The sequence below is a fragment of the Pteropus alecto genome, unplaced genomic scaffold (genome assembly GCF_000325575.1).
Source record: "Pteropus alecto unplaced genomic scaffold, ASM32557v1 scaffold157, whole genome shotgun sequence".
Lineage (NCBI taxonomy): Eukaryota > Metazoa > Chordata > Mammalia > Chiroptera > Pteropodidae > Pteropus > Pteropus alecto.
In genome coordinates, this window is record NW_006440626.1 from 1,066,313 (window position 1) to 1,076,076 (window position 9,764).

A 9,764-nucleotide genomic window follows, 5' to 3' on the forward strand; every position below is an offset into this window, starting at 1 on the left:
GGAGTGATCCTTGCTGGGCGCTGCTATGGGTTCCCATTGCCCTGAGGATGAAGTTGAGCCTGGAATCCTTGAGGGGGCCTTCCCCGCCTGTCCCCTCGCTTCCCCGCCCCAGAATATCTTTCAGCGATGGTGGCCTCCCCTTCCTTGACTGCCTTCACCTTGGGTTAGGTTCAGGGGTCGCTCTCTGGTTTTTCGGGGACTTTTCCACCCTATGCCATAAGCCAGTCACTGTCACTGTGGTGACTGGCTTATGTCTACATCTCCTCGTCCCGCACACAGTAGGTACGTAGTAGCCTTTGTTCGAATGGTTGGATAAACACCTATCCCACAGGAGGGAGGGATTAAATTAGACCAGATTGGCACAAATGCTTTGTGAAAGGTGCCACACTGGCCAGGCGGAGACAGAACCACAGTACTGCCCCTGGCGAGAAGCAGCAGAGGGTGCCTGGGTGGGAGAGGGAGAAAGAGGCTTTCCCAGGCGGGAGGCAGGCTCTGGGGAGAGGGCTGGCTTTGTCTGCTCAGCACACTGGGGTGGGAAGCTCTGGGCAGACGGGGCCCAGCTGGCAGGAGGGGCCGGCTGGATGGGGAGGAGGTGGGATGGGTCAAGATTAGAAACTCAGGAAAGATGAGAAGCAGGAGGAGGGGAGGAGAGGGGTAGCTGGGAGGGGGAATTGGTTTAAGGGGGCTGCGGGGGCAGCAGAGGTCTGGGAGGAGTGGTCTGCAATAAATTCTGGAGGTAGGAATGGCCCAAGGGTTTAAAAGCCAGCTCCGGGTCAGTGTTCAGGAATTAGCTGTAACCACCCAGCCCGGGCCCCAGGCCTCTGTAAAATCCAGCCACATCCAACGCCTTAGGTCAGGTGCAGTGGGGACTCAGGTGAGGGTGCTGCTGCTCTGAAGGGCTGGTGACAGGCAGAAAGGGACTTGGTGTGGTGGTGGGGGCGGGTTGACAACCCAGGGGAGCAGCCAGCCCCCAGGGCTGGGATCGGACACAGAGGCTAGGAGGAGACAAAGCCATCACCCCCCTCCCCCAGAGCAGGGGCAATTGGGTGCCAAAGACTCAGTCCAGCCCCTAACTGTGTGTGTGTGTGTGTGTGTCAGGTGGGGGGTGGGGACAAAAAACAAAACTACATGAAGAGACTGACATGGAAACCCTGATTTCTGGCTTCCCAGGAAGCATCAGATGACCGAGCCTCCTGGGCTTGAGGCCCCACGTGACGGCTCTCACTGAGCTGCTGCCCCCGCAGGCAGGCGTGGGGCTCCAGGCGCCCGTGGGCCCTGCACTCACATGTGGTGCCTTCCAGCCTGATAAGGGGCAGGGCGGTGGACAACTGTATTGACCGGTGGCCCCGGGGAGCATGCATCTGTGCCCGAGACTAAGGGAGGAAATCAGTGAAGGGGATGGGAGACTAGGGGGACCCAGCATGCACCCTCAGAGCTGCCAGGGCGATCTGAGGGCATCAACCATGTCCTCTCCTCCCCCAGGACCCCAGCTTCATTCCAAACTCTCCCCGCCTCTGCCAGCAGGGTGTCAGGAGCTGGTCCAGGACCCTAGTTGGCAAGGGAGACCCTGATATCTGCAGAGCTTGTCCTTCTGATGGGAGAGGGAGCCAGAACTGGGGTTCACCCAGCCCTGCTGTCAAGTCGAGTGATCTCTAGGGCCTCAATTTGCCCATCTGTAAGACGGATGAAGTCCAGGATTGGGGCCCCCGCCTTCACCCCACAGCTGCCATGGGTGACTTTGAGGGGTGGTGGGATATGAGGGCTGGTAAAGCCTCAAGGCCATATGCTTCCTGTAGCTGTGGCCAGAGACAGTGTCTTCGATCTGTGCGGAGTGGCCGTGCCAAGGGGCTGGCCCAGAGGTTTCATCTGCACTGGCGCAGTACTGAGATGGGGGATAATTTGCAGAAAGACCCTGGGATCAGGGTCTTTGAGTCAAAGTCTGCCTGGGAACAGCCACAGAGCATCTCCGGGGGGTGTGGAGCTTGTGGTACCCTGGACTCTGCAAACCCCTGAACCTGGCTCAGACTCTCACTTCATAGACGGACAGCATGACTACAGTCAGCGAGGCTCTGGAAGCCAGGGCTTGGGGCTTCTGGTCCACCTGGATGAGTTCACCAGCTCTGTGGCCCCCCAACCCGTATGCTAAGGAGGGTGGGGACGGTTAGTCCACCCCCAGGAGGCCCAGTGGGGAGGAGGCCAGGGGAGCAGCTTAGAGGCAGGGCAGGGGGGCAGCCACTTTAGTCCTGCCTCATTTGGTCCTCGCAGGCGGGGGTTACGGGCAGAGGAACTGAGGCTTGGGAGCCACGGCACGTGCACAAAGTCGGAGTCAGCATGTGGCACAGCGGAAGCTGGAGCCGGGCCAGCTGAGCCGGAGAGAGAGCCAGCCACCAGCTTTTGCTGTCGCTGGCGCTGACCTCAGCCCTGCCCATCCCAGACACTGCTGGCTTCAAGGGGCACTTCTGCCCCCTGGTGGTGAGGCATGGGGTGCTCCCCCAAATCTGACTGGGAAAGTCCTGTGGACTGGGGAGCCCTGGGTCAGGGGCTCTGCATCCCGGGCTCCCAGACACCCAGGGAGGGGCTCGGCAGTGTGTCGGGCACAGGGAGCCATCCCATCCTTTCTCTGGGATGGACAGGGATGGTGACGCACCGGCCCCATGACGGGGTGAGGTGGGACGAGACAATTCACGCAGTCATGGGGAGCACGCCGAAGGCTAGTAACTGCTGGCTATTGTGGTCACACAGCAGACAGATTGCTGAGTTGGGGCTGCCGACATCAGGTGAGCCCATGTCACGCTCGGGGACTCCAGCATTGACTGGGATTAAGCGTGAGGAAAACCCAAACTGGGTGGGTTGCCGCATCCACCCTTCATGTCCATAGCAATTCTACAGCTCCTCCCCATCATCCCAGTTTACAGGCGAGCCAGCTGGGGACCTGAAAGGTGAAGTGACAGGTCCAAGGTCACATGGCCGGGCCAGGATTCAAACCCAGGCCGACGGGCTTCAGCGTCGGCGCCCGTGACAACCTCCCACACTAATGAGGACGGTGTGTGTCTGCCAGGGACCCAGCACAGAGCAGGCCCCGAATAAACAGCGGCTGCCATTTCTCTTCTTTAATCAACATCGTGGACAGAGGCAACACTGGCAGGGAGGTGTAGGGCGGGGAGAGCTAGGCTACCACCACCCAGGTGCCCGTCCCGTCCAGCCCCCCGTTCAGAGAATGACCCCGCCTGCCCGGTCCAGCACCACACACTGAGCTGGACACAGAGAAACAATCTGCCTGCTGGGCCGAGTCCTGGGCTGTTCGGACGGCCCCGCAAAAGACGTGTTGAAGTCCTCACCCCCCAGACCTGTGAATGTGATCTCATTCCAACACAGGATCTTTGCAGATGTCGTCAAGTTGAGATGAGACCACACCTAAATTCAATGACCGATGCCTTCACAGGAAAGCCGCATGGACATACAGAGAGAGAGGCATGAAGGGAAGGCCGGCCGTGCTGTGCCGAGAGGGGCAGAGATGGGGGGGACGCAGCCACAAGCCAAGGATCGCCAGCAGTCGCCGGAAGCTGGAAGAGACAGGAAGGATTCCTGGCCCTGCTGACATCTTGATTTGAGACTTCCAGCCCCCAGAACCACGAGGAACAAATTTCTGCTGCGAGCCACCCAGTTCGCAGCCCGAATCCCCGGGCACGTCATCCCTCCTCAAACAGGGCCGGCTCTCCCCAGGCTTGGGCTTTGACCCACACGTCCAGATGGGGCAAGGTCCAGCCTCAGTGGCCTGCAAACTGGACACACCCTCGTTCCCCTGCTCCAGCCTTCTCCAATAGGAACGCATGGACCCCGGGAGATGGGGAGGGAGCAGGCGACTTCTGCTGAAGGCATGGCAGCCCTGGCCTCTGAGCTGAGCGTGCAGCGCTGCGCCCACAGGGCCCGGGGCTGCAAATGCAGGTCCTGCCCTGAACATCGGCAGCAGCCCTGTGAGGCAGGCCCCACGGTCACCCCCACTGCACAGACATGTAGACTGAGGCCACACGGGGCAGAGCTGGACAGACTCGGCTTGACTTCCATCCAGCTTTGTATTCTCCACAAGGCACCTTCTTGGCCAGCAGCCTTTTCTTAGAAGAATCCTTGGAAGGAAGGACTACTTACTACTCCAGATATCAGAACATACTCGGATAAGGAAAAGCCCCAGGAGGGGAGCCCGAGGTAACGGGGAGGGCTTGGCGGGGACCCGGGGCCTAAGGAAGTGCTTCTTCACTCACTCACCACCTCACTACTCTCCCGAGTGGCCTGCGAGGCAGGGATTCCTCATCCGGCCAGACTCAGAGCCAGCCCGGTAAGGACACGGAGGTATGACAACTCGGCCAGCTTTGTTGACTTTATAAATATTGCCCCAGTTGCCCAGTGGGGAGGTGATGTCAGGTCATTGCTCATGGTGAAAGGTGCCCACCCAGGGGGGCGTTCCACTCGCCCCCAGCCCCCCCCACCCCACTTCTGCAGAAACGCGCTTTGGAGCCCACGAAGGGAGGGTCTGAAGGAAGGAAAAACTACTGCTGAGGTTCTCTAGACAGGAAGGGGGGCCCCTGTCTGCACGGGGCATGACGGGACCCCTAGCGAGAACCTATCCCAGCTGGCCTGGCCCACATGGCCCCACCAAGGCGGATGCTGAGGTCCTAGATCCTCATGGCACAGGCTGGTGAGGGGCAGGGCGAGTGGATGCTGGGGTCCCATTCCAGGTGGGCTGTGGACTGAGTGCCTTCACCTGGAGGAGTCTGGGGCTTCGCCACCCGAAGCCCGGGCTGCTGCTGCTGCTCTGTCGTCCTGTCCTCCCAGCCCAGCGGGGCCAGCAAGCACGCGTCCTACCCCTCCACTGCTGCCCCCTCCCCAGACGGGCCTCCCAGCCTGAGCCCGCAGCAGGCTGGACTGCACCTTGCTGCCAGCAGTCACTCGGCCCCCCGCGTGGGACCCGCACCGCCTGCTCCGAAGCTTCAGGCGAGGCCCCCTCTGCCTGCAGGACGAACTCCCAGCTTGCGAGCCGAGTGTCCAAGACCCTCTGCAGTCTGGGCACAGACTTCCGTTCCTTCCGCTTCTGCTTCGTCTCCCACTCAGCCCCTCCGGGCCCCTTCCTTCCCCTCCCCCACGAGCAGAAGACAAAGCTGCGGCTTGTTCTCTAGACTCGCAGCCTGCTCCCCACTCCGGGCCTCTACCCAGGCTCTGCCCTCCGCCCCAGCCACCTTCCTCCCCTCCCTCCAACCGCAAGAGGCGGGAGGGTCGTGATCAGGGCCTGGGCCGTGGAGCAGACCGCCAGGGTCGGACTGTGGCTTCCACAGTTCGGAGCTGACCACTTAGGCTGCTGAACTGTTTAACTGTGCCTCAGTTTCCTCATCTGCAAAATGAAAATATGGAGGAGGAAGAAACTGCCCTCTACCCTCCCGGTTCCTGTCCCTGGTCTAATCGTCAAATAGCCATGAGACAGAGAAGCAAGAGAAAATAACCCGGGTTCTACTCACACGCGTATGGGAACCTCGCGTAGAGGAGGGACCCCGCGGGCACCAGAGGTTCAGAGACAGAGAAGGAACACGGCGTATAAGACGCCTGAGCTGGGGATGAAGCGAGGCGCCTGGGGGCTTTAGAGGGTCATCACAGGAGAAAAACACTCATTCAGTAATTCGTAGTTTGCCCTGCCATACAGGTGGGTCAAAAAAAAGGTAACCTCTGATAATCTCTTGTTATGAGCGAGACTTCAAATTCTTCTAGGTAGGTAGGGGGGAAGGGCACATCCGAGGCACGTCTTGGGGTGACTCGTTCTGAACCCCCACAGTCATGACGCTTTCCCGTCTACTGACCCCAAGGCTGTACATGTGTTCATGGGTATGAAATGCTGAGAAGGGGCCTGGCACGTGCGCGGCCATTGTCACCAGCTGGCCCCACTCGGCGCCGGGCTTCCCGGGGGTCCCAGGCCCCCATCCCCGCGCTGCGGTGCTCCCTCCTCTTGACAGCAACTCGGCCGACAATCCCAGGTCATCCTCCATCTGCCTTACGTTAGGATGTCAGGGCTGGGCCCGCCTCCCCCATCAGACTGGGTGCTCCCGCCCCAGGGACCGTGACAACGACAAGCATCTTGACCTAACTCTCTTCGAGCTCCCCGAAGTCCCCTGCTGGAGGAGGCCTGACCTTGGGCTTCCTCCTTCCTCCTCGTAGAATCCAGATTGAGCAAGAATCTTGCTGGATCAGTCTAGACAAACTCCCCACCCCTGGTCTCCTATCCCCTGGCCCGCCTACAGCGAGAATTCTGTAGCATTGATCTCGTGAGACTCCCCCAAGCCCGGACGTTTCCTCTTAGTACTTTCCTACCCACGAGCCCTGCTGCCCCTTGGCCGTGACTCCCCATGGTCCTTGTTGGAGTCGAGTCCAGTCTCCGTCCCGCTCTGAACGACCTCCTTCATGATCCAGAAATACGAGAGGCTCCTTTGGCCACAAGACCCGATTTCACTTGCGGTGAGGTCATTTAGAGACTCGGTCCACTCTACTTGGTGTAGATTGTGCCAGAACTGTCTACCAGCCTGATTAACCAGATGTCAGGTAGGTGTGACAGACCGCATTATCTTACAAAGATCCAACAGGAATTCCCAAGTCACGCCTGGCCTTGAGGGACAGGGAAGGAGGATCCCGCTGTGACGGGGAGGGGGGATCCACTCAGATGGGAAGAGGAGTCACTGAGCTGGCAGGTGGCCGAGCTGGATTCCCCTGGACTTCCAGATGGCCTGCAGTTTAGCAGGGGAACTAGAGATAGGAACGTAGCAGGCTCTGCAGGTGCTGCTGGCCAAGGAGCCGTCATCCACGGGGAGAGTCATGATTAGTTTGCACTGACCACTTAGAGGCGGACGATTTAGAGAACTGCACGGGGGAAAAGCTCCTTCCGACATATTTTCTAGAAACGCCAGGAAGAAACATTACAAAGATCTTCCAAAAGCATAACTGAGCTTGTAAGGAAGTGAGGAAAGTCACCAGGGGCCAGACTTACTATTAATATTATTACTAAGATAATGTTATCACTATAGTTATAACAGAGGTAATGTTGATTGTATGAAGGCCAGTATAATGCCTGAAATGTGCAATAATACAGACAGAGTGACATTCTCAGTGCCTTAATATACCAGGCCCTCTGTCCCTTGCAGCTGTGGCTCTGTAATCTAACTGACAGCAACTTCGCAGGGCGATCCGATCACACATTCCCAACTGGGCAGGTCATGGGTAGTCTCGGAACGGTTTTCTTTGCCTTAAGCAAGCCCTGTCCATCGTTTCTGCATCTAAGTTAACATACCTTTGAAACGCCTCTTTTCTCGACCCCTAGACGACTCGACCACTCTCAAGAGAGCACACACTCTTCTAAACTATCCTGGACCTGACTGTGTCCCACCTTCTTGTCATCTTCCTTGCGTCCCCTCCTTGATTCCAAATGTATCAAAGAAACTGTAAATCCATCCCTCTCGGGAGCATGAGACCTTGCTCCCCAGCACAGTCGTCAGTGTAACTCGAATAAACTCTTACAAATGTTCTCGACAGGTTTGGCTGTTTCTTACGTTGACACAGAAATCCCCATTTCACAGACGAAGAAACGGAGCACGTCCCGTGCTGGCGGAGCTGGGGTTCAAGCCCAGGCCGTCTGGCTCCAGAGTCTATATTCTTAAGGATCTCACTCTACGAATGGTATTCTAAGTAGTATAATAGTTGTCGCGGGAAAACGTGAGAGCTGAAAGCTTGGCAGTAAGAAGGAGCGGCAGCCTTGGAGGGTAGGGAGAGGGGTGTCGAGACAGAGAGGAGAAACCCAGCAGCCTGGAGATGAGACCCTGAGCAAGCAAGACGGAAGGGAGGATGCAACTGAGCTCTTCACACGAAGCCGGGGTCTTGAGGGGCTGCACCCCTAGTAATGGGTGGCCGAGAGGAAGATCTGCCCGCTGCCAAAGACAGATGACATGAAGACTTGCCTGTGTCCACCTGCGTTTGGGACTCAGGTGGAAAAAGCGTGCAAGTCTCCTTGGGGTCCCCAGCACATGGGGTTTGGTTGGAGCGTACATGACCTTCTTGATGGAAAAAGCCTAAGTAACAACATAAAAGTGGTCCCAGTCTGGGGGCGGGGAGCGGGGCAGGGGGAGGCAGGCCCACAAGCCAGGCCTCCTGGGTCCCCACAGAAAAAGCCCGGCTGGAAATAAACTCAAAGTCTCAAACTACACACCACACGAGGAAACAGGCCACCGTGAGAGAGCGGGGGCAAAGGCCACAAATGTCAGGATGAAATCCCCAAGAGCTTCTGCCAAGAAACGACTGGAATGAGGCTGCAAAATGAATTTGCTTGACGTCGTCGAAGACAGGAAAGAAAACGAGACTAGAACAAGACGTGAGGACGGAAAAGGTGTTCCATGGGAAGGAACCTTGCAGGGCGGTCCGATCATAAATTCCTAACTCGGCAGGTCACGGCCAGCGGCCCCGCCCCAGGCCTAGACCTTCTGTAGTAAAAGGCTTGGCTTCGCCCTGAGCAAGCCCTGTCCGTCCTTTCTGCAGGTAGCTTACGGCCTCTTTGAAATGCCGCTTTTCAGATCCCTCCTGCTAAAGGTGACGACCCTCCAGGGAGCACGAAATCTCCTTGACCCTCCTGTAATCCCGACCCCGCCTGAATGCCACCTGCAGAAAAGCAGCTGCAAGCCATCATTTCTAGGAAGCATGCTTTTCAGTCTGTTGAGATCGTGCCTCCGTTTCACACAAAGTTTTATGAAAATTCTCTACGGGTTTGGACATTCTCACATCGATAGATGTCAAAAAGCCAGATGCCTATTAGGAAGCCAGTGTCCGGGGCGTAGGTTGTGGTGGCACCAGCTTACTGGGGACCTACGGAGGTGTGAGGGGGGACGGGAGCAGGGAGGAGGGAGTGTCTGCAGTCTTGTAAGAGTTTATTCGAGTTACACTGACTTCCCCGTCCTCCCTTGGTGTCCCCCAGTCTGTGTAAAAGTCCAACTCAAGGGCCTGGGTGTGTCTGGGAGGGTGCTAGGCACGGAAGTCCACTCCTGTCCCACACCTGGCCCTGCACGGAACAGACGCACTTCGTGATAAACTGGAACTTTCTGCTGCTCCACGCCTGACAAAAGCCCAGCTGGAGTCATACTCATGAGCACGGTCCAGGAGATACGCAGTTCCCCTCGGCCCTGGACCACAGCCCGAAAAGCTGGGGGCCCGGGGGCCCTGGAGTTTTTCAGGATCTGGGAACCTCTGATAGTGTCGGCATGTGAGCATGCCTTTGCTCGGGGAGAGGAGTATGGCTTTCAGGGGCTTCTCTGCGAGGGGCTGGGGGTAAAGCTGAGGAGTGGGCACCGCTGGACCGTCTGTGTGGAGCATCTGTGGTACCCAAACATTTGGCGTGGAGGACAGAAAGCAGGTTTAATTACTCTTGTAGTTAAACCCGCATGGCTCTAGTACAGAGCGAGGTGAACTCATGGATTTTGCAGGTAACACGTGAAACTTCAGTCATCTCGCTGGGCCCCGCCTGTAGATCCCTGAGGACACCCCCTCCTGTTCCCGGCAGTCAGGAGAGCCTGAGGACTCTGCTCCAGACCCTGGGTCCTTGGATCAAGCCGGACCACAGGAGCACTGAGGACGCCACTCAGCACATCGCACGGGGACCCTTTATGAGGGCTCCTAGGGGGACCGTCCCTTGGGCCTGACAACGGGGAAAAGCTGTGTTTTCATCTCCTGGGCATGATGAATCTAGTGAG

At 57.9% G+C, this 9,764-nt stretch overlaps 1 long non-coding RNA gene across 1 annotated transcript in view; it reads left to right on the top strand.

The window, feature by feature from the left end:
- LOC112484232 overlaps positions 1 to 7,560 on the top strand; it is a 9,335-nt gene extending 1,775 nt beyond the window's left edge. The window contains exon 2 of the long non-coding RNA XR_003047954.1: positions 2,634 to 7,560. This is a non-coding gene — a long non-coding RNA (uncharacterized LOC112484232). The remainder of the gene's footprint in view (positions 1 to 2,633) is intronic.
- Positions 7,561 to 9,764: the final 2,204 nt, after the last annotated feature.